Raw genomic sequence first — 23,771 nt, 5'->3', positions numbered from 1 at the left:
CATTTCAAAAGGTAATTAATACAGAAAACGTTTTATGGACATAATGAATAAAAATGAGAGAGAAGTATTAAAGTCAGTTATAAACAAACATCAAAATGATCTGGAAATTGAAAACAAGATTACCAGAAATTCTTTTAAATAACTGTAAGGTGAAGGAGAAAACCAGAACTGATAATCCAGAATAGCTAGAAAATAATAATAATAAAATTCTATGAGTAAATGTAAATTAAAACACTAGACACCACTATATACCAACCAGAATATCATATATTTGTATACACAGAATAATTCAAATATAAGAGATTCAGAGAAAATCTTATTTTTATTGTCTCTTTAAGATGTATAAGGAACTTTGCTTGAATCTATTTGTTTACTTTTCTTTAATTTATTCAACAAATATTTATTTACCAGATACCATTCTATGTATTGGGAATAAAGTGTTAAAAATACAGAGAGTATATATGGTGGAGGTGGTTGGAGAGGACTGATCTGCAAGTAGAAACAAATAAACAAGATAGTTCAGTAGTGATACATGCTGAAAGGAAGAAAAGGAGGAAAGGAGGAAGGAAGGAAAAAGGAGGGCTGAAAATCCAGGTTGACGTGATTTAGAACAGTTGGCAAGAGAAGATTGAAAGTCTAGTTTTGATTTGGTGGTGATGGGAGGAACTAATTTCAAGTTCGATCTTAACTGTAAGTAAGCAGTCAACAATGAGAATTCCTAGGGCAAAGAATTACAGACAGAGGGAAAAGTACAAAGTACAAAGAAATATAAATAAAATGAGCTTGAAGACTAGAAAATTAGGGTGTTTGGTGAACATAGCGTGGAGAGAGTCAGAACTTGCCCACACCATCCAGGAATTATCTTTGATAAAGCAAGGCTTAGGAACACAGAAATCCCTTTTATCCTTTATAAATCATCATATTTGATTTCCAAAATATCCCATTCCTAAACAAATTTCCAAAACATATTCTCACATCAAAACATATTTTATAACTTCAACACTGCACAATCACATATTTTCCGTATTGGTTAAAAAAAACAGTAAAGGGCTTCCCTGGTGGCGCAGTGGTTGAGAGTCTGCCTGCCAATGAAGGGGACACGGGTTCGAGCCCTGGTCTGGGAAGATCCCACATGCCACGGAGCGACTAGGCCCGTGAGCCACAACTACTGAGCCTGCGCGTCTGGAGCCTGTGCTCTGCAACAAGAGAGGCCACGACAGTGAAAGGCCCGCGCACTGCGATGAAGAGTGGCCCCCGCTCGCCGCAACTAGAGAAAGCCCTCGCACAGAAACGAAGACCCAACACAGCCATAAATAAATAAATAAATAAATTTATAAAAAAAAAAAAAAAACAGTAAAAATATAATATGGCAAATTATTATGGTTTAGTATACATAAAAATATGATAAAAATACAATAAAGCCAGATATTAATAATAATGTAAAACCAATTATATTTATAAGTCAGTGTGTTCTACCTAATTTTTATAGTGTTCATTGAAATTTAATTTTTCAATGTTGAGGTTTCTTTAAGTGAAATCATAGAGTTACTGAAGTTACTCCACCAGAAATCATAAAACCTTTGCTGTATAACATGGCATTTTTTTAAAATGTTAATTCTCAGCTTCCTCTAAGAAACTGAAATGACCATACTGAGTCCCTCAGGAGGCTAATGCCTTTTCCATGTGCCATTTCATGCCCAAGGAAATAAAACAGGGAGCATGATCAAACAATAGCAATTACTACCTTGATTGGGAAATTGCTTTAAGAAAGCCTCATGCCCTTGGTTTTATTTGATGGATTATCTATTCAGTTTTTCAGGACTTTGTTCATCTATAATTGACCAAGAAAGTGATGAGCTACAGATGGTCCAGGTTTTTTGTGGCATTGAGGCAGATAGCAACAGTTTGTTTGCTTGTAAACATGCAAGCAGTTAATTTTCACAAGTTAAAGAGTAAAAACTTCTGTGCAGAGATAACACAGTTCATCTGTTAAATTTGGGGTAAAAGCAAAACCAAAGAGCCTTTTGGTTGAACAAAGACATAATAAATAATGTTGCTGCCATATAACAGATGTAGGACAATGACAGTCTGGCTGATATGTGAACATAAAAACTTTTTATATGAGAAGCCACAGGGCACTACTGTTTCTCATTATTTATTTAAAATAAGTTAGATCCTAAAATCAAGTTAGTGATACTTAAGAATCAAGACCCTGCTTCTGTTCATTTATGGTTGGGGTTTTATTTGTTTAATTTTAGGTTTAAGACAAGTAGATTTTAGGTTTAAAAGTAAAACTTTGTCTTCCAAATAAAACGAAGTTAAAATAAACTAACAATTACATTAGACATATGTGAAAAGCTGTGATACGACAAATACTTTTTTTCTCTTCCAGGTCGTCAAATGCAAACATAGTGCTTTGGTAAATTTGTGTTCCTTTGGATTAACTGTCATTCAAAATATTTTCCAATATGAGAGAATTGTTTAATGATGGAGATTTGGTCTTGTTGGGGCTCAGGGCAGGCCACCCCAAAATATGCTGAAGTGACATATTGATTATTTTGAATTAAAGTTACTTAAGAAACAGCCCATTCAAGAGGGACACTTTGTCTGCCTGAGAACAAGAAATAATCTCTCATGTGAAAGGTGCCCTTCCTGCATCTGGATGTAGAAGGACACCCTTATCTCCAGAGATAGGGAATTCAGGGCCCAGAAGCCTGTATAAACCTTGTTACTTCTTTACTAATTTACTATCCAAGTCCAAACTCTGTTTAGATTCTTCACTAATTAAGCACCCAAAGCCTAAGTTTCTCTGTGCTGTCAATTACTCACAAATTTATTGTTTCTTTGTCTAAAAAGTTTAAAATCTGCCTACTTTGGCCACTCTTTGGTCTCCATTTCTATGAGAACTTCGGGAGTACGAATTAAATCTGTTTTTTTTTTTTTCTTTTTTCTCCTGTTAGTCTATCCTGTGTCAATCTAATTATTACACCAGTCAAAAGAACTCAAGAAAGGTAAAGGAGAAGTTTCCCCCTCCCCAACAGTGTGTTTTATTTACCTCTATAATCTCTGTATTTAGATTAGTGTCTAAGCATTCAATAAATACATTTTGTTTAAAATAATATATGGGAAATATGTAACCATTCAAAAGTTGTTAATAGAAGTCTGTTTATGTTATAATGTAAAGGAGTTTGGGATACAAAAGTATATATATATTATATCCCCTGATAAAAATATTATGCATAGAGAAAAGTAAGAAAGGAAACAACCTAAAGGTTAAAACTATTTTCTCTTTGAGGTGATTAAGAATAGTTTGTTTTTTTTTTCCTTCTGCATTATTTCTTTAATTTTGCATTTCTATGAAGAGCATATGTTAAATTACATGTACATACTTTTCAACCCATGGAGATATTTAGAGTCTATTCATGGAAACCAACAAGGGAAAAATATTTTAGAGTTTACATAAAAATATGCAACATCCTAAGCAAAATGCTTTAATTTTATTGTGTAGCTTACATAAAATTCGCACCCTATGAGAAAACATATAAATGTATTAAAAATTGTCACAAGATATATGATAGTAAGGAAATAAGAAAATGCTAGCAAAATAGCTATCTTAATTTATTAAGCTAATCAAATATTATTATTCAGATTTAATTCATATGATTTTATCAAATATTTGAAAAGAATAAAGTTTTTGGTTACTTTTATTGTTAAATTATATTATCTTTATTTTATATTCTTGTAAAACATTTATATTTTTGACAGAAAGATTGAGAATTTTAGTTTTTTATTGTTTTTTAATTTTTAAAAAAAAATTTTAACATCTTTATTGGAGTATATTTGCTTTACAATGGTGTGTTAGTTTCTGCTTTATAACAAAGTGAATCAGTTATACATATACATATGTCCCCATATCTCTCCCTTCTTGCATCTCCCTCTCTCCCACCCTCCCTATCCCACCCCTCTACATGGTCACAAAGCACCGAGCTGATCTCCTTGTGCTATGCGGCTGCTTCCCACTAGCTATCTATTTTACGTTTGGTAGTGTATATGTATGTCCATGCCACTCTCGGATTAAGAATTTTAGAACAGAAGCATTTCTTTTTTTCACTACACTACGTGTTATTACTCACACTCTTAGAAGAATGTGTCTTTTGGTTGCTTGTCTGAGATCAGCGATAATTTTGCTCATCTGTCCCACTCTCTTGCAACATTTCTCTTACTGACTCAAGCATGAAGTTCTGAACATGGTGGCTGTGCATAAAGGCCTAGACAGTGACAATAACTTTAAAGGCACGTTCCCTTTCACCCTGTGAGGTGTTTATTCACTATTCATTTAAAGAACAAACATTTATTAAGGCTCTATTATGTGTTGTGTACTCTGCAGATGTAGAAAGCCCTCACAGGAAATGAACCTGTATACTTGGCTTCCTAAGTACATTGCTTTAATTATCTGAGCAGCTCCAGACAAATTCATAAATACAGTCTACAGACATCCTTACACTGCGATCACACACAGAGGCACCTATCCATTCATAATTCACACATGCAAATTTAAAGTCACTACTAGGAAATATACATCACCAACTTAAGTATATCCCGTGAGTGAGAAGTTTCTTAGATATCATCCAGCCCATGTTGCAAGCAGCATCTGCAGTTTCTGGGCCCACTATCAGTTGACTTAGTGGTTTCAGGATATGACATTGCCCAGCCAATTCAGACAATACTCAGGCACTATTTGGTACCACAGCCAAGAACGACTGTTGAGACTAAAACTTTTGTCCCTCTCAAATCTGTTTTTATCAGTCAATGATGAAATGTGAACCCCAGCCCCTCCACTACGCACTCATACTTGACCTCACCATCACCTGAACATTGATATGTGCTTCCTTAGTCTTGACCCAACCTTCTCTTTCCTTCCTAAACTCAAATCCATCCATTTTGTCCTCAGGAACTATTATCACATAGTTAATCAAGTTTCCTGTAACCCCAAGCTCTTCTCAACAAGGTTCCCTTGCCTTTCTGTCTTAACTGAAACCTAGCTTACTCTTGATGCTAACCTCCTTTGAGGTCCCTCCCACATACCTTTTGTACTTACTTCAAACTTCCTTTACATATTTTAAAATTATTTTTAATTACTTTTTATTGGAGTATAGCTGATTTACAACTTTGTGTTAGTTTCTGCAGTACAACAAAGTGAATACTCTTTTTTAGAGTCTTTTTCCATATAGGTCATTAGAGAGTATTGAGCAGAGTTCCCTGTGCTATACAGTAGGTTCTTATTAGTTAACTATTTTATATATAGTAGTGTGTATATGTCAATCCCAATCTCTCAATTTATGCCTCCCCATCCTTTCCCCCTTGGTAAGCATAAGTTTATTTTCTATATCTGTGACTCTATTTCTGTTTTGTAAAGAAGTTCATTTGTACCACTTTTTAGATTCCACATGTCAGCAATATCATATGATATTTGTCTTTCTCTGCCTGAACTTACTTTACGCAGTATGACAATCTCTAGGTCCATCCATGTCGCTGCAAATGGCATTTTTCCTTCTTTTTTTATGGCCGAGTAATATTCCATTGTATATATGTACCACATCTTCTTTATCCATCCCTCTGTTGATGGACATTTAGGTTGCTTCCACATCCTGGTTATTGTAAATAGTGTTGCAATGAATATTGGGGTACCTGTATTTTTTGAATTATGGTTTTCTCTGGATATATGCCCAGGAGTGACTTCCTTTAAAACATCCTGTTCCATCGTTCCATTGAAGTCTAAACAACTGTGACTGTTCTATCCTAAATACCTCATTGTCTTATTTACTTATTGACGTTAATTGACCTTGGGTTAAGACCCATATTCTTTAAGAATCTATCAACTGGTTCACAGCCCTTATCCATAATCTATGCACTCAGTTTTTTTGGGTGTCTTCAAAATGCACTTTGACGACTTCAAAATTTCTAGCCTCTTAGCTCCTTGACTTCCATTTCTTTAAAGAACTGTCCTCACTGCAGCCCACTAGTCCCTGCTCACTCCTTGATACATAGGTTTTTCTGTATATGTACTAAAGGTTTTACTGTATGATCATAACTTCCTCTTTTAGATATTTTTGAAAACTATTCCCAGTAAAGCCATTTTTAAAATAATGAGTCTCAATGATTTTTAAATGTATAAATTTTATTTTTATTTTATTTAAAATTCACTTTGTAAAATGAGATTTTCTACATGGCAGAGCAAATATAAACAGTCTCTAAAAAAAAATTTGATGACTAAAAATATGGGAAAATCAACAATAAAATAAATGAAAAATACCACACTGTAACTAAACTGCAACTAAGTTTTCCCTGTAAATGCATCTGGGATTTAGCTTCCACAAACTGAGTCTTCTAAATAAAGTCATTTTTTCTCCAGCTTTACTGAGATATAAGTGATACATAACACTGTGTAATTTTAAAGTTTACAAGCGATGACTTACATGTTTATATTGCAAAATAATTACCACAATAATGTTAGTTAACCATAAGGTTATTGCCTCACATAACTACTATTTTTGTTGTAGGGAGAACATTTAATATCTACTCTCTTAGCAGCTTTCAAGTGTATATACAACACAGTTAACTATATTCACCATGCTGTTTATTGGATTCCCACAACTTTTTCATCTTAAAACTAGAAGTTTGTACTCTTTGACCAACATCTCCCCATTTCCCCAACCCAATCCCTGGAAACCACTATTCTACTCTCTGTTTCTAGAGTTTGGCTTTTTTTAGTGTTCATACACAGTGACATCATACTGTATTTGTCTGACTTACTTCACTTATATGATAATTCTCAAAGTCTATCCATTTTGTCACAAATGGCAGGATTGCCTTCTTTTTATGCCTGAATAATATATATGCTATTGTGTGTGTGTGTGTGTGTGTGTGTGTGTGTAACATTTTTTTTACCAGTTAACTCATAGATGGACACTTAAGTTCCATATCTTGGCTATTGTGAATAATGCTGCAATGAATGTAAGACTGCAGATACTCTTTGAGATCCTGATTTCACCTCCTTTGGATATATACACAGAAGTGAGGTTGCTAGATCACATGGTAGTTCTATTTTTAATTTTTTGAGGAACTTCCACACTGTTTTTCATAGTGGCTGGACCGATTTACATTCCCACCAAAGGTGCATGTGTCCATTTCTTCACATTTTCACGTTGATTATAGCCATTCAAACAGGTATATTTTGATTTGCATTTCCCAGATGATTAGTGATGTTAAGCACCTTTCCATGTACCTGTTGGTCATTTGAATATCTTCTTTGGAAAAATGTCTATTCAGGTTCTCTGCCCATTTTTTAATCAGATTATTAAACTTTTTGCTATTGAGTTGTGTGAGTTCTTACATATTTTGGATATTAATCCATTATCTGATATATAGCTTGCAAATATTTTCCTCCAGTATATAGGTGGCCTTTTCATTTTCTTTTTGATTATTTCTTTTGCTGTGCATAACCCTTTTAGTCTGATGTAGTGTCAGTTGTTTATTTTGCTTTTGCTGCTTGTGCTTTAGTGTCATATACAAAAAAAATCATTGTTGAGACCAAGTTCAAGGAGATTTTTTTCCATGTTTTCTTCTAGGAGTTTTATGGTTTCAGGTCTTATGCTTAAGTTTTTAACACATTTCAAGTTAATTTTCATAATTGGTGTGATATAAAGGTTCAATGTCATTTCTTTCATATGGATATCCAGTTTTCCCCACACTCTTTATTGAAAAGACTATCCTTTCTCTCAACTGAGTATTCTTGGCTCCTTTGTCAAATATGCATGGATTTATTTCTGGGATCTTTATTCTTTTCCGTTGATCTATGTGCTTGATTTTATGCCAGTACCATACTGTTTTGATTAGTGCAGCTTTGTACTATAGTTTGAAATCAAGAAGTGTGGTGCCTCCAGTTGCACTTTTTTCTCAAGATTATTTTAGCTATTGTGGGAGTCTTTTGTGGGTCTATACAAACTTTAGGATTGTTTGTTCTATTTCTGTGAAAAATGTCATTGAATTTTTTTAAGGAATTGCATTGAATCTGTAGATTGCTTTGTGTGGAATGGACATTTTAACAATATCAAGTCTTCTGATTAATGAACACAGGACATCTTCAATTTATTTTGTCATATTCAGTTTATTTTATCAATGTCTTGTAGTTTTCAATGTACACATCTTTCACCTCCTTGGTTAAATTTATTTAGACCTTAGATAAAAGGATATTAAAGAAAAATAGGGTCTGGATAAAATGTCAGCCTCACATCACTCTCAAAATTCATAGGCACTACATAAAAATTGAAGCAAGAAGATTAAGACAGAAATGGTGTGTTTGGAGAATTAGGGAAGTGTGCTGTCACAAAAAAAAAAGCTGTGTGTGTATGTGTGTGTGTGTGTATTTATATGTATGTGTCTCTCTTTGTTTGTGTGTGTGTGTGTATTCACCATTTCAAAAAATAGTGCTCATCTTTGGGGTTAAGAAAGAGAGAACAGAGAATAGGTCACTGGATTTATCTCAAGGATGCTGTTTATTAGCTCAACTATAGTACCTAGAATGGGTTGGAAAGAAGCCTAATTGATGCGAGTTAAGGAAAGAATAGGGAGTAAAGAAATATAGACAGAGCATATACATTATTCTCTAATGAAACTTTAGCTGTAAAGAGGAGCAGAGAAATGCGGCTGCAACCAAAATGGAGTTCTTTTTTTTTTCAAGAAGGTAAATATAAGGCACTTGTAAATGCTAATTGGGATGATGCAGTAGATAGAAGGAACTGATGCAATAAAGCAAGATAGTTACAAAAGTGATGCCCTCAAGAATTCATGAGAGGATAGCATCTAGAATATCAGAAATGCTTTAATTCCTTTAATTGCAGCCAGAATTCTTCTTCATTTGCTACAGACAGGAAGGAAGAAATGGAAGCCAATGGACAGAATTGAGCTGAGGAAGATGAAGGGGGTTCCTTTTAACAAAAATAGTTCATTAGGTGAAAGTTGCAAGGACCTAGAGGTTTGAGAGAAGAAGGTATTAAATAGTTCTCTTGGAAGATATTACTGAAGGTAATGGCTAAGCTGCTGTGCCAAAGATCCTAAAACACCGTGACCTGCACAAGTTTTTTTTAACCTCTGTAATTTTCTCAGCAGGTGGGTAGACACTCATGCCTGTAGTCATTCAGAACATGGGCTAGAAGTGCAGTTCCACCACCGTCAACACATAGCTTCCACTATTATTTCAGTCGTTATTACTTTCCAGCCTTCCAGAAGAGGTATGAAAGTCTAAAGTCTACTTAATCACATTTCATTGTTTAGAGAGTTGATCACATTTCACTGTTTAAAATTTGACATGTGGCTACCTCTAGCACAGAATGCCTTAGAAACGGAATCTAAGGCTAAGAAGCTATGTCTTTACTTAAAACTTTAGAAGGGGACCTTCAGTACTAAAAGGAAGATGGCAAGAATTCATACAGTGAGTTAGTTGTCTACGCCAGAAACAGCTTCAGAAAGAAAACTTATTAAGGGAAACATTAAGAAAATAAAGCCATATTGTGGGTCCTTTTGCGCATTACCATCATAAATTGAATCAGCTTATGTTATGTTCTTCAGCTGCTCTCTTAAAAATTTATTGAAGAGCAACTATAGAACAAAGGATGTTATAAGCACTAAAGAAAATACAATAAACAATTCATATAATCTTTTATTTCATGGAGCTTTAATTCTAGTACATAAAACATATTATACACTAATATACAATCAAACAAACAACAAATATATTAGAACATAAAAAGCACAATGAAAGACATTAAATTCTAAGAGAGGAAATTCCCTTTGCTGAAATGGTACTTAAGGTGAGATTTGAAAGAAAAAATATATATATACCAGTCATGCAGTCATGCAACAATAAGATAGCAGAGCATTCCTGCAAGTGGACCATTTGGCACAAAGACATAAATAAGAAATAACTTATATTAAAGAAACATAAAAAGGGGCAGTGACATTAAATCAAGTATACAGAGGGAAGAGTGATGAGGCTAAAATTGCACATGTAGTTGGAGGCAAACATGCAAGTCTGTAAAGAGTAAATGAAGTGGTTGGATTTAATTTTAATTGAAAAATAGTCATTGTGTGAATTATAGTTTGAGTGATGTGATCCAATTTTATTTAAAAACATAACCAAGATTAGAGTTTTACAAAAGTAAGCTAACATAAGGAGAAGGGTTCAGCCATTCTCACTTTGTTGTATGATCACCCCACACTAAAAAATGAAAAGGTCTATAAGAATATTTGTATACAAATATTTATAGCAGGTTTATTCATGATAGCCTTGAACTGGAAACAACCCAAAGGTCTATCAGTAGGTAGATGGATAGAAAAATTGTGGTGTATTCACATAATACTCAGCAATAAAAAGTTATAAATTATTGATATACACACAAAATATCTGAAGCTCAGAAACATGCTGAATGCAGAGTCTGATCTAAAAGAGTACACAGTGTATTATTCAATTTTATGAAATTCTCAATATATGAAGTCTAATTTATAGTAATAGAAAGAAGGGCAGATATTGCCTGGGTCTGCACTGTAAAAGAGTATGAAGAATTATTTTGAGTTGATGAAAATATTCTCTATCTTGTCGGTGGTGTTGATTACATAGGTGTATATATTCATCAAAATTCACCAAACTTTGCACTTAAAAATATGTATTTCATTGTAGATAAATTACTTCTCATTAGAGTTTGTTTTTTATTTGGTTTTTGTTTTAAATGAAAAGGATCAAGGGAGTTAATAGTGATTGAAAGATCTTTTATTTTTTGTATTGTAATATAGTTGACTTACAATGTTATATTTGTTTCAAGTGTAGAACACAGTGATTCAAAATCTTATAGATTATACTCCTCTTAAAGTTATTATAAAATATTGGCTGTATTCCCTGTGCTGTACATTACATTCTTGTATCTTATTTATTTTATACCTAATAGTTTGTACCTCTTAATCCCCTTCCCCTATCTTGCCCCTCCCCCTCCTCACTGGTAACCACTAGTTTGTTCTCTGTATCTATGAGTCTGTTTCTGTTTATTATATTCATTCATGTTGTTGCAAATGACAGAATTTTATTCCTTTTTATGGCTAAGCAGTATTCCACATATATATCATATATATATCATATATATATATATGATATATATATATATATGTCACATCTTCTTTATCCATTCATATGTTGGTGGACACTTAGTTTGCTTCCATACTTTGGCTACCTATTGAAGAGACTGTCTTTTCCCCATTGTATATTTTTGCCTCCTTTTTGTAGAGTAATTGACCATATGTGCATGTGTTTATTTCTGGGCTCTCTGTCCTGTTCCATTGATCTATGTGTCTGTTTTTGTGCCAGTGCCATCTTGTTTTGATTACTGAAGCTTAGTAGTATAGTCTGGAGTCAGGGCGTGTGGCACTTCCAGCTTTTTTTTTTTTTTTTTTTCTCAAGATTACTTTGGTTATTCAGGCTCTTTTTTGGCTCTACACAAAAGCTTTAAAAAATCCTCAAAGCATATGGAACAAAAGGAACTCTCATTTATTAGTGGTGGGAATGCAAAATGATATAGCCACTTTGAAAGACAATTTGGCATTTTTTTACACCACTAAACATACTCTTACCATGCAATCCAGCAATCATGCTGCTTGGTATTTGCCCATAGAAGTTGAAAACATATGTCTAAACAAAAACCCGCCCACAGACATTTATAACAGCTTTATTCATTATTGTCAAAATTTGGAAGCAACCAAGATACCCTTGAGTAGGTAAAGGGAATAAATAAACTGTGAAACATCCACACAATGAAATATTATTCAGTGCTAAGAAGAAATGAGTTATCAAGCTATGACAAGACATGGAAGAAACTTAATTGTATATTACTAAGTAAAGAAGTCAGTCTGAAAAAGCTACCCACCATATGATTCCCACTATATGACATTGTAGAAAAGGCAAAACTATGGAGATAGTAAAAAGATCAATGGCTGCAAGGGGTTGGGGGTGGGTGGGTTGTAGAGGGATGAATAGGCAGAGCACAGAGGATTTGTAGGGTAGTGAAAATTCTGTACCTGACTATATAACAGATATATGTCATTATACATTTATTCAAACCCATAGAATGCATAACACTAGGAATGAATCCTAATGTAAACTTTGGACTTTGGGTGACAATGATGTGTCCATGTAGGTTCATCTGTAGTAACAAATGTACCACTCTGGTGGGGGATATTGATAATAGGGGAGACTCTGCATGTCTCATAAATATGACTTAGCTTCTTAGTTTTTCATGTAATAATTATGTGATGTCTAGTGTTCAAAGATATATTGTGGTTTTAATTTTCAGATATATGAAGTATAATTTTTGGGTTAAATTTGCTTTTTAAGATACAACCCAAGACATTATAAGCAATATAATGACAAAGAAATGAATAAGTAAATGATTAATTCAGTCAGTTTATAAAGTTCAAACGCAGCCTTTCTCCCTGATAGCAACATTTGTCTTTTTTCTTCTAAATTTCTTGACTCAATTACCCAATTAATTTTACATATATAGGTATATGTATATATTTATATATATGTATGGGTGTATATCTTCAAATTGCAGTTTTTAACTACCATAGTTCCACCAAGAAGCACGTGCATTCTTTTTATCTTTTGAACGTTTTCGTGCTGATTTTTTCCCATCATCTATACGGTTAAGCCTGTTTTAGATAATTTTATCTTTCTTTAAATTATTTCATTTAGCCAAATTCCACCTCCTCCAGTTGCATGCTACTGTTTTTGAATCTAAGTTCACACCGCTTGTTGTGCCACAGGCCAATAAATGAAGAGACAAGATGTTAGGGCAAGGGCTAACAACTTTATTCAGAAAGTCAGCAGACTGAAAATATGGTGAGACCCAAAGAACCATCCCACCTGAGTTAGAATTCAGGCCTCTTTTATACTAAAAGGGGGTTTAGGGGTGTGGCTGGTTGTTGCAAACTTCTTGGTACCAGCCAGACCCCAGAGGAGTTGTGATAATTCCTTGGTCTTGCAGCTGTCCACATAGGTCTGGTCATGATGTTCCTGTAAACTTCCAACAAGACAAATGTTATTCTCTGTTCTGTAATGTTTTAATCTCTATATCAATAAAAAGTGTTATACCTTTAAATGCCAAGTCTGGAAGGCAAAGTCTTGAGAAAGGGCTATTATGTATATTGCAGGCGACATTCTTTTACAAAACTGCAGAGCCAGCAAGACTAAGCACAGGTAACAGAGCACAAAGGTTAGAGCTAAAGGAATAGATTCAGTATGGAATTAGGTTTGTTCTTCTCTGTTACACTACAACTCCCACCCCAACCCCAGTTTAGTATATATCCTACTCTTACCTATAGTACTTGTGTTGACATTATTATTTCATTGGCAACATTCTCACTCCTGGAAGTCAAGCTGAATTGTGAAGGAGAATTTGTTTAGTCAAATATAACGACTGAAATAAAAATTTAAGTAAAATAAAATGCACATATCTCCCTTTAATCTACTACCTCTTTTGTAGATGAAAACATTTTTTATTTTAAGTTAAACTACTCATTTTTGTATGCACTCAGGCATCCAACAAGATCCTTTTTTAATTTAAGGAGTACCATTTTTAGTTTCATAAAGAACTATGGACCTGTTAGCTACTCAGATCCAATAATTTGCTCCTTTCCACACATCAGGACAAGCAAACTCTCCTGGCAGTAAACCACCAGAAATTTTAATATACTACTGTATTCCTTCATAAAAGAGCCTGGAAAGTTCTAGCAATGCCCTATTCTTCCTAATAATCTCTACCCTTATGCAAAGAAAGGGTAAGGAGTAAGTAAAACGTTTGGCATGGTGTATTTTAAAAATAAAATGAAAATGTTTACTTACGCTATGGATAAACTACTTTTTAAAGTATGCTATGCCTTATTTTCTCAGATATAAAAATATTTCAAAGGCATTTCAATAAATCAGATGTCAGGAAACTGCTAAAAAAATCCTTTAACATTCCATTTTACTTAAGAGGAACATAGTGAATTCTTAACATGGAGAACAATTCTCTGAATAATCTGATTAATGCCCAACTCTCTAGCTTAAACTAATCTTCTCAAATTATCTCCTCAACCCCGGGACATTTATGCAGGTTGTTACTTCTATAAGGAAGTTTTAAAAATCCTTTCTCATCTAGTTAATTCCTACTCTTTCTTCAGATCTCACATCAATCTTCACTTCCTCAGGAGAATAGCTCCAACTTCTCCTCATAAGAATATGCCTCACCATATATTGATATAACTCCTTGATTAATGAAGGTCTCCACTAAATTATAAACTCAGAGAACAAGTTCTTCTTTTTTTTTTTTTTTTTCTTGTCTCCATATCATCAGCAGCTAACAGAGATTTGGCAAGTATAAAACTTTCAATGACTATTACCAGATAAACTGACACAAAAAATCACATATTAACACAACACAAGTCTAGGTAATGGCTTTCATTGCTTGTCTATCTAAACCTATATTAGCACAGAGATAACCATATTATAAAGATTTTGAATGTTTCCAAATATGAAAAGACATGGGTCAGATGATAAGTGAATACAGGCTTAAGTAAAAGAAGAGCTAAATGGAAGTGAACAGATCGATAACTAGTTGAAAATTATAGTAGTTACATAAACTGATAAGTGAAGGAAATAAATTAATAGAATTAAAGATTTTACACAATTTATTATCACTATTTGGAATCACTGAAGAAGGGCATTTTAAATTTATCATTTTCTCAAAAACTTTCTGTATGGTGTAATTTTGAGTTGCAAATATCTAGAAATTGAACAATAATATCTAAACAATAGGAATATTGAGAGAAAATTTCAAGACCCTGACCCAAATCAAATGTTCAGATGCAAGAGGAAGCAGAGTTCTAAGACTTTCTAAATTGTCTTACTTTAGTTATCCAAGGAGAAAATATAAGAAAAGAGATGCAGTTGAAATCTTTAATTGCCTTCTAAGTTTTCTTCTGGCTCTAAATTTCTAATTTTCTAGCAGTAGGTTTGGGATGATGGAAAAAAATTCCATAAAAATAAATTTTTGTATCCATGAAAACCTTTTCCTGAGTTTGGTTGGAATATGAGTATGGCTATCTGTATTTTTGGTAGAGGATGAACACTGCTACCTGTAAAAGCAATATTAAAAGTCCCCTAGGGGGAGCTAAATAGAATGAGTGATTTTATTTTTTGTGGTGTGATTATAGAAAATAGTCTTTTAGCTGAAAATAACCCTGCATTATAGGAAGTGGAAAAGTGTGCACTCAAATACTTGGTAGCTTTGGTAACAATTACACCAACATTTGAAGGTCAGTTTGTACACCTGATGCATCATCCCAAGTGAAGTCTATTTTTCCCATATTATTACATTTTTACTTCTTTGGTGCTTTTTTGTTAATTCACACTCTTCTTTATATCTTTTATAACCTGCAAGTTACATTTATTAAATACATACTGTGTCATGCTGTGCTTTATTTTATGCAAAATAAGTGAAATAACATGAACATTTTATTTTCAATAAATTTGGAATCTAAAGTAGACAGGCTTATGTAGAATTATACATATTGAGCATTAGGAAAATCTACATTTCAAAAACTAGAGTGACAGTAATGGACTGAGTCTTTAAAAATCAGTGGATTCTTGTTATTCACAGCAGTTATATTCTATTAAGTCACTCCTAATACTGAATTAGCAAATACTAAACCATTGTTCCTGGGGGAATATATATATATTCCCATAGATTATAGATTATAATCTCAAATCCTAAAATCAACTCATCTTGGTAGATTCTATTTTCTTTACAAAAGAGAAGTGACTTGCCTGAGGCCACTCCAGTAACAGGTGCCAGAGTTAGAATTCAAACTCCATCCAACTAGTCCCAGAGCCAGAGCTTCTCACACATCACTGTGGTTCCCCCTACCTGTCATCTCCATCCTCTGATCATCTCTGTATGAGAGCTGAAGGCTTAACGGTGCCTTACTGGACTTGAGCTGGGAACATGCCAATAGGGATTCATGATAAAATTTTCATCCTCTGTGCATGTCCCTGAATGACTGAAAAAGTTTGTGAGTATTGATTTTGGGGTAACAAATACATTTTAACAAGCAGGAAAATTTGAAAATACAGAATCCAGGAATAATGAGGATCAACTGCACACCTTTATGAATTTGATTCTGTCATCTTTATGATTTCCAGTAAAGTCACTCTGGAATATTTCATCTACATTATTAGAATAATTATTTTCTACATAGGATGTTATTCAATTCTAACTTCCTTACGTATTTAATTTATTTTCTATAGGCACATGAAATCTACCTGTACCTTAGGCCAAAATATTGCAGAATAATAAAGTCTTTGGTGGTTGAAAGATTTTCTGAGTGCCCTTTTATCTCTCCTAGATAGACTAGTATGAGTTTAGAGACACTGACTCTTTAAATCTTCCATCAGTGGCATGAAGTACATTGAGTTAATTTTGGGGACCAACATTTCATCTTTCCATTTTTCCTATGTGTGAATCAAATGATATAAATTATTGATAGTCTATTACAAATGCTGTATTCAGATATTTATAAAATAATTAGAATATACACAGTTTACAACAAAAAATACATAAATGCTTTACAGATTAGCAGACTGAGGTTGAGAAGTGGTAGGTGTTTCATTTAATGTATATTAGTGGTAGAGATTGAAACTTAAATGGTTTCTTCTGTCTTCCAGATTAGTGGTTCAATATCACTGCACACTACTTCTGGGCACAATTATTTTCCAGAAAGCAGTTCATTTAATAGAAATATATTGAGTCAAAGAGTCTTGGAATCTAGTATTATCTCTTCAATAATTCATTTTTAAATTGTGAAATGATTTTCTTACAATAAAAGACACAAAATTTAAGTGTATAGTTATGAGTTTGAAAAATGACTACACTCATGTAACTATGATTCTAATAAAGATATACAACATTTCTATCACTCTAGAAAGTTTTCTCATGCCACTTTTTAGTCAATTCTTCCAACAAAGGTAATCACTGTTCTCATTTCTGTCATCAGTGATTAGTTCCAGAACATCAAATAACTGGAACACTGAAGCATTCTTCTTCTTTTTTGTCTTGCTTATTTTGCCCAACATAATGTTTCTGGGATTCCCTAGGTTATGCATTAACAGGTTCTTTTTTTCTCTCCCTCTGTACTTTAGTTTAGATGATTTCTGTTGACCTGTTCAAATTTATTAATCCTCTCTTCTGATATGTCCAATCTACTCTATACCCAAACCAATATTTTTTATATGGAGTTTTTCAGTTTTTAGGATTTTCATGTGATTTTATTTTTTTCAATTTATGAATTTCCCATTTAATACCCTTCTATAGATTCTTTAAAATATTTATTCAAATTACTTTAAAATTATTTTCTGCCAATTTCAACATTCAGGCTGCCTTTTGTTCTATTTCTATTGACACTTTTTTGCATGGGTCACATTCTCCTGTTTTGTGCATGTCCAATAAACTTGTATTTTTTCACTGGCATTTGTAAATAGATATGAAATAGAGAGCCTGAGTTTTGTTGTCCTCCTCTGGAAAGTGTTCTGTTTGTTCTAGCAGGTAGTACTGGCAGTTCAGCTTTGTCCTTTGTAGGCTTAGTTTTATTCTTGTTTATACTGGTCTCAGCGTGCAGTTTCTTACTTCTCTGTTGTGAAATTCAATGTTTCTATAAAAAGCCTGAAAGTTATCAAGCCCTTTTAAATTGGTGGGACACTAAGTTCCAAATGTCACTTCCTTAGGTAGACAGCTACTTAAATAACTGCTCTTACAATCCCCTGGACCCTTACATTTCCAGTTTAGTGACAGATGAAGGATTAAAGGGAGTTTTATACAGATTTTTGTCCTTCTTTTTTTGTGGCTTCCTACTTCTGGCAGTTCTGTATTAATTTCCAGAGACTCTAGTGAGTCCAAGCTCTAGCCTCTGACTTCTCAGACCAATAAAATTCTGGCTCCCTGCTTAAAACTTGTTCATTGTTCCACATTGTGGGCTTAACAGGGCTTTCATGAAAACAGCCATATACGTGCAGATCTCATCCAATGGGTTCCCCTCTTGGATGGGTTGTATTTATTAAGGTTTCTGCGTGATTTTGACCCATTTTTTAAATGCCTTCCAAAATTGTTTTTTATATTTTTCCTGAGTTTACTGTTGCTACTAGTAGGAACATTAGTCCAGTAAAAGCAAATATACTATTACTGGAAGACTAATTTATTTTTTAAGACCAAACAAATCACAACTGAACTCTATTTCAGACTTCCCATCTTTGAGAAGTTGCTGATGTGTGCCAGTTTTTTTAGTTGGACTATTATGATGTAAACTGAGATAATTTAGAGAATTATACTTCAAGATATTCAGAAGAAATTTGAATCATGAATCAAAGCTTCATTGTTATTCTTTTTCCAACTCTCTACTCTAAAAATCTTCAGTTGTTTAAAAGAATTGCACTCCTTCCTCTAAGAATGTGAAAAAGTACAGTTAAACGTGCTTAAAATACTAAGGTCATATATATAAATTGGAATATATATTAAGAATTTAAGAGTCCATTTTTGGCTGTTGCAGCCATAGTATGGATTTCAAAAATAAGCCCAGATTATATACAAGGAAATTGTTTGTCCAATTTAAAAGCTATCAGATTTCATCATTTGCTTATTTGGAAATGAACGCACTAATCCATGTCTTATTCTTATTTCATAAGAATGACTGATCTACTTTTAGAGAAGAATTAACTGATCGGTAGTTAAATAACTTTTACTTAATAAAAATGTAATATCTTAAAACAGCACAGAAGAACTTTACCCCAAATGTCCTAGTTTAAACTGAGACCAAGGTATGGTGAGTTAGGTGAATCACAGTGAGAAAAAAAATAAGGATTATGTTGGTTTAATAATAACTCAAATCGTCTATATTATGTCATGGTTTACCAAGTCTCAGCTTTAAAAATTTCATATGTGATTATATAGGATTCATGGTGACATTTAGTGACATTTTGAAGCAGCAGCATTCTATCTTTGTTTTAATAAATTAGGATCTAAAATAAGCTATTGTAACTTGACATTTGACCTCCAAAGTGAAAAATGTTTTCTAAATGCCAAATCATTTAATTAATAAAAGATGACACTGAAATGACTAATTGCCCTTATTGTATGGGTACCTTTGATAAAATGAGGATTTTCAGTGTACAGTTCTAGTTTTCTCTTAAACACTATTACTTGCTGTATAAAATCTGAAACTCTGAGTTTGGACCACAAGATGTGTTATCAATCAAAAACATTCTTTCTCTCTCAGATATATCTAAAAACACTCTCCACTTCATACTACTTTCTTCTACTATAGTTTTAGATTATACTCTTAGTCTTTTCTTCTCTATCCTCATCTATTGTAAAGCCAGAAAATTACATTTTTGTTGGGTTTTAACAATTTCTTTTTGGTGGAAAGAGTAAAGGTCAGGCAGCATTCCATTTCAGGAAGATAGTTAAATGGCTAGCATTAAAGTGTCTGCCAAAATGATGGAGTAGTATTCATTTTTATTTTTCAGTGAAACCATATGAAATCGCAAATAAAAGCACTCACTACCTTTAATGTCAGAATTTAAATTAAAAAATCTTTTATGTTTTTGTCTCCTAAATCAAAATGTATTATGAACAATTCATGTTGGTTTCAATGTCTTTTCCTTTTTAAAATAGTTTTGAAATCTGAATTATAGCAAAATAATTTTAAATTTAAATTCAAAACAATCTTATTTATCAGGAAAATAAATGTTTAAAGCTAGATGTTCAATATTTAGTTTTTGACCTTATTCATTATTAAATAGTTGAAAAAATTATTTAAGATGCAAGTGGGTCAAATGTGGTACCGTCTATTTCTGTAAGGCAAATGTGAGAAAGCGTCTTAATGTGTAGTTGGTAGTGTGTCCAAAGGAAAAGAAATAAACCATTCTTTGTGTTTGGCATATTTTTACTTGTTTTTTAAACCATTAATATTAAATCTAAATATAAGGAATAATAGCCACTATAACTGCAATGATGAAAATAATAATAAAAAACAAAACTACCAAAATAATAGTTTCCACTGATTGAGTGCTAATTACAGGACAGGTACAATGATAAATTGTTTACTTAAATAAGTTTTTGTTTTTTAATAATTCTAGTAACCTTTAAAAATTCACTGTGAAAACAATTTTAGAGTCTGGAAAAGAAGAAATAATTCTTTATTCATATAAAGTAAATTAATTTAAAAGTTATCTAACTGGATAGAGATGTAGCCATCTAACCTTATAATTCTGATTGGTTTCAGAGGATAACAGAAAATATTTACTCTATTTTACAATTTGATGCAAATATATTCTCTTCATAAGAAGCAATAGACTGTACAGAGGTAAGATCATAAACACTGATGAAACAAGCCTGAGTTGGAGCCTTGTTTCAGCCACATCTTGCCAAATTCTTGTCTTAACTTCTTATTTTCAAATCTATTTAAAATTTATTTATTTCATGAAAAAGAATTTTATTGTTGAAGTCATAGCAATAGGAAAGCAAGAAAGACGTAAACACAATAGACATTGATGTAAAAGGTAGCATGACATTGGCTATTGCTCTGCCTGTGAAGAACGAAGTCCATTGTCATGTGCACAGGATTTCACTGGTAGTAACATCTGCACCTGCTTGGGGGTTGAAGTGAATGACTGTAAGCCTCATGATGAGGAGAGCGAGTTGTTCAGGAAGCATAAAAAAAAAAAAAAAAAAAAAAGACCTTTTTCTTAACTACATTGAAATAGCTTCAGAAGTGAGATCCTTATATAACTATATTTCACCATATATAACTATATATAACTATCTATATATGTATACATAAATATTATATATTTCATATACACTTATCCACATGCTTTATACTCTCAACAACCACCAATGAAGTTAGAAACATCTGGGGTATCATTCTGTAGCAATATGAATGCCATCAGCATCATAGTACATAAGCACTATTTTTATGTTTTGTTTTCAAAGCAACAGGTTTTTTTTTTTTTTTCTCTTTTCTTTTTCTCTAATTGATAAGTCAATGTGAATGTTACTTTGGACCCAGAGGCAAAGAGTGCTACATAACATGTTTTCTGCCTTTAAGAATTAAAAATCTAATTAGAAACTAAAAACTTAGAAAGCAGAAAAAATAAGAAACAATGAAGTTTGTATGTGACCAATTCAAAAATTTGTGTCAGGCTTAACAATTCCAGAGATTGAGGGGAAATATGGAGGTCAGCTGACACTTCATTAACATCCACTAAAAGTGGGTTATTATGGCTAAAAATATAGGATGAGAGAATAAATATATGTTCTATTCCATAATCCTTCATTAGCTTTTAATTTTTTCACTACATGTCAATTCCCATGTCTTTTCTTTCCTGTGGGTACTTTATGTTTTCCAAGTATTCTGGATTACTGATTTTATCCTTTGCTTGGTTCAGACTGAGACATGTGCATAGATCTTAGTATAGATATATATGTATATATGGAGGTACACATATATAGATATATAGCTATACAAATATGATTAGATAGCACAATAATGTTATTTTTAACTAATAGAATTTGATAAATATGTACTCAGTATTTTCCTAGTCCACTTTTATTACATTTCTGGACAAGTTTATGATTGTTCTTAATCTGGTAATTTTTAAGATTGTGACATAAATATATCAAGACAATGATAAAACCAATAAAGTTGCTTAATATAATTCACCAACTTTTTCTTCATTTCTGGCCAATCAACCAGAGATGTAATAATATGGAAAAGACCTTGTATGACTCAGTCATAGTTTCAGTAATCCTATGTTCAATATCAATAATCATTGCTATTGTCTTTTGGACAATAAAAAATCACAAATAATAATGTACAATTTGGGAAAATTTCAGCATAATTTTCTGCCTGCTGTAAAAAGTGCTTAAAATGAAAATGTATATTTTGTATTCACTATTCTGAACAATATATTTCTTTTTTTTTTTAAATTTTATTTATTTATTTATTTATTTATTTATTTATTTATTTATTTATTTATTTATTTATGGCTGTGTTGGGTCTTCGTTTCTCTGCAAGGGCTTTCTCTAGTTGCGGCAAGCGGGGGCCACTCTTCATCGCAGTGCACGGTCCTCTCACTGTCGTGGCCTCTCCTGCTGTGGAGCACAGGCTCCAGACGCGCAGGCTCAGCAATCATGGCTCACGGGCCCAGTTGCTCCGTGGCATGTGGGATCCTCCCAGACCAGGGCTCAAACCCGTGTCCCCTGCATTGGCAGGCAGATTCCCAACCACTGCACCACCAGGGAAGCCCTGAATAATATATTTCTGTTTGGCCAGTCTAGAAAATCTTTTCATTGTATCCATAAAATTTTCATTATGTTTTCAATGTATAAATAATTCATAAAACATGAAAAATAAAGAATATAAATGATACAAAAAGTAACATAACCATCTTCATTTAAGTGGCCCAGGAGATGAGCAAGATGCCTAATTTTTTCTCAGTTTATAACAGTGTCCCACAATGACTAGAGGAAATCATGTTTTATCTTATACAAGATTTCTCTATACATATTAATACAATGGCTGTATTAATTTATATACACATACACACATACATGAATTTATTAAAAAATACGACATGATTTCTGTCCATATTTGTATATACAAAATCAACACGCATAAACCCGTTATGTTTCTATATACTAACAATGTACAGTCTGAAGGAAATTAAGAAAAACATCTTATTTACAATAGCATCAAAAAGAATAAAATACTTAGGAATTAACTTAAGCAGGAAGCAAAAGACTTGCACACTAAAACATACAAAACAATACTAAAAATATTAAAGAATACACATCTAATGAAAAGACATTCTGTGTTCATGGATTGGAAGACTTAATATGGTTAAAATGTCAATATTATACCAAGTGATTTACAGTTCAATGCAATCACTATCAAAATCTCAAAGCATTATTTTGCAGAAATAGAAGAAAAAATTATAAAATTCATATAGAATCTCAAAAGACCTGAATAGCCAGAAAAAATTTGAGAAAGAAAAACAAAGCTGGAGCCCTCAAACTCCATGATTTGAAAATATATTACAAAGCTACAGTAATCAAAGCAGCATAATAATGATATAAAATCAGACATATTGACTAATGGAACAGAATAGAAAGCCCAGAAATAAACCTTCACAGATATGGTCAAATTATTTTCAACAAGAGTGTCATGACTATGCAATGGGGGAAAGGATAGTCTTTTTTATAAAGGGTGCTGGGAAAACTGGATATCCACATTCAAAAGAATGAAATTGGGCCTTTACCTTACACATATACAACAATTAACTCTATATGAATTTAAGACCTAAACATAAGATCTAAACAAATAAAACTTTTAAAAGCAAACATAGGGAAAAAGCTTTATGACATTGGATTTGCCAGTGACTTCTTGGATATAACACCAAAAGCAGTCAATAAAAGCAAAAATAGACAAGTGGGACTACAGTGAACTTTAAAACTTCTTGACAGCAAAATAAACAATCAACAGAATGAAAAGAAAACCTACAGAATGGAAGAAAATATTTTCAAACCGTATATCTGATGAGTTAATATCCAGAATATACAAAGAACTCTTACAACTCA

The sequence above is a fragment of the Eschrichtius robustus genome, chromosome 18 (genome assembly GCF_028021215.1).
Source record: "Eschrichtius robustus isolate mEscRob2 chromosome 18, mEscRob2.pri, whole genome shotgun sequence".
Taxonomy (NCBI): Eukaryota; Metazoa; Chordata; class Mammalia; order Artiodactyla; family Eschrichtiidae; genus Eschrichtius; species Eschrichtius robustus.
The sequence above is the reverse complement of the archived record's forward strand: the minus strand, read 5'-3'. Positions refer to the sequence as shown.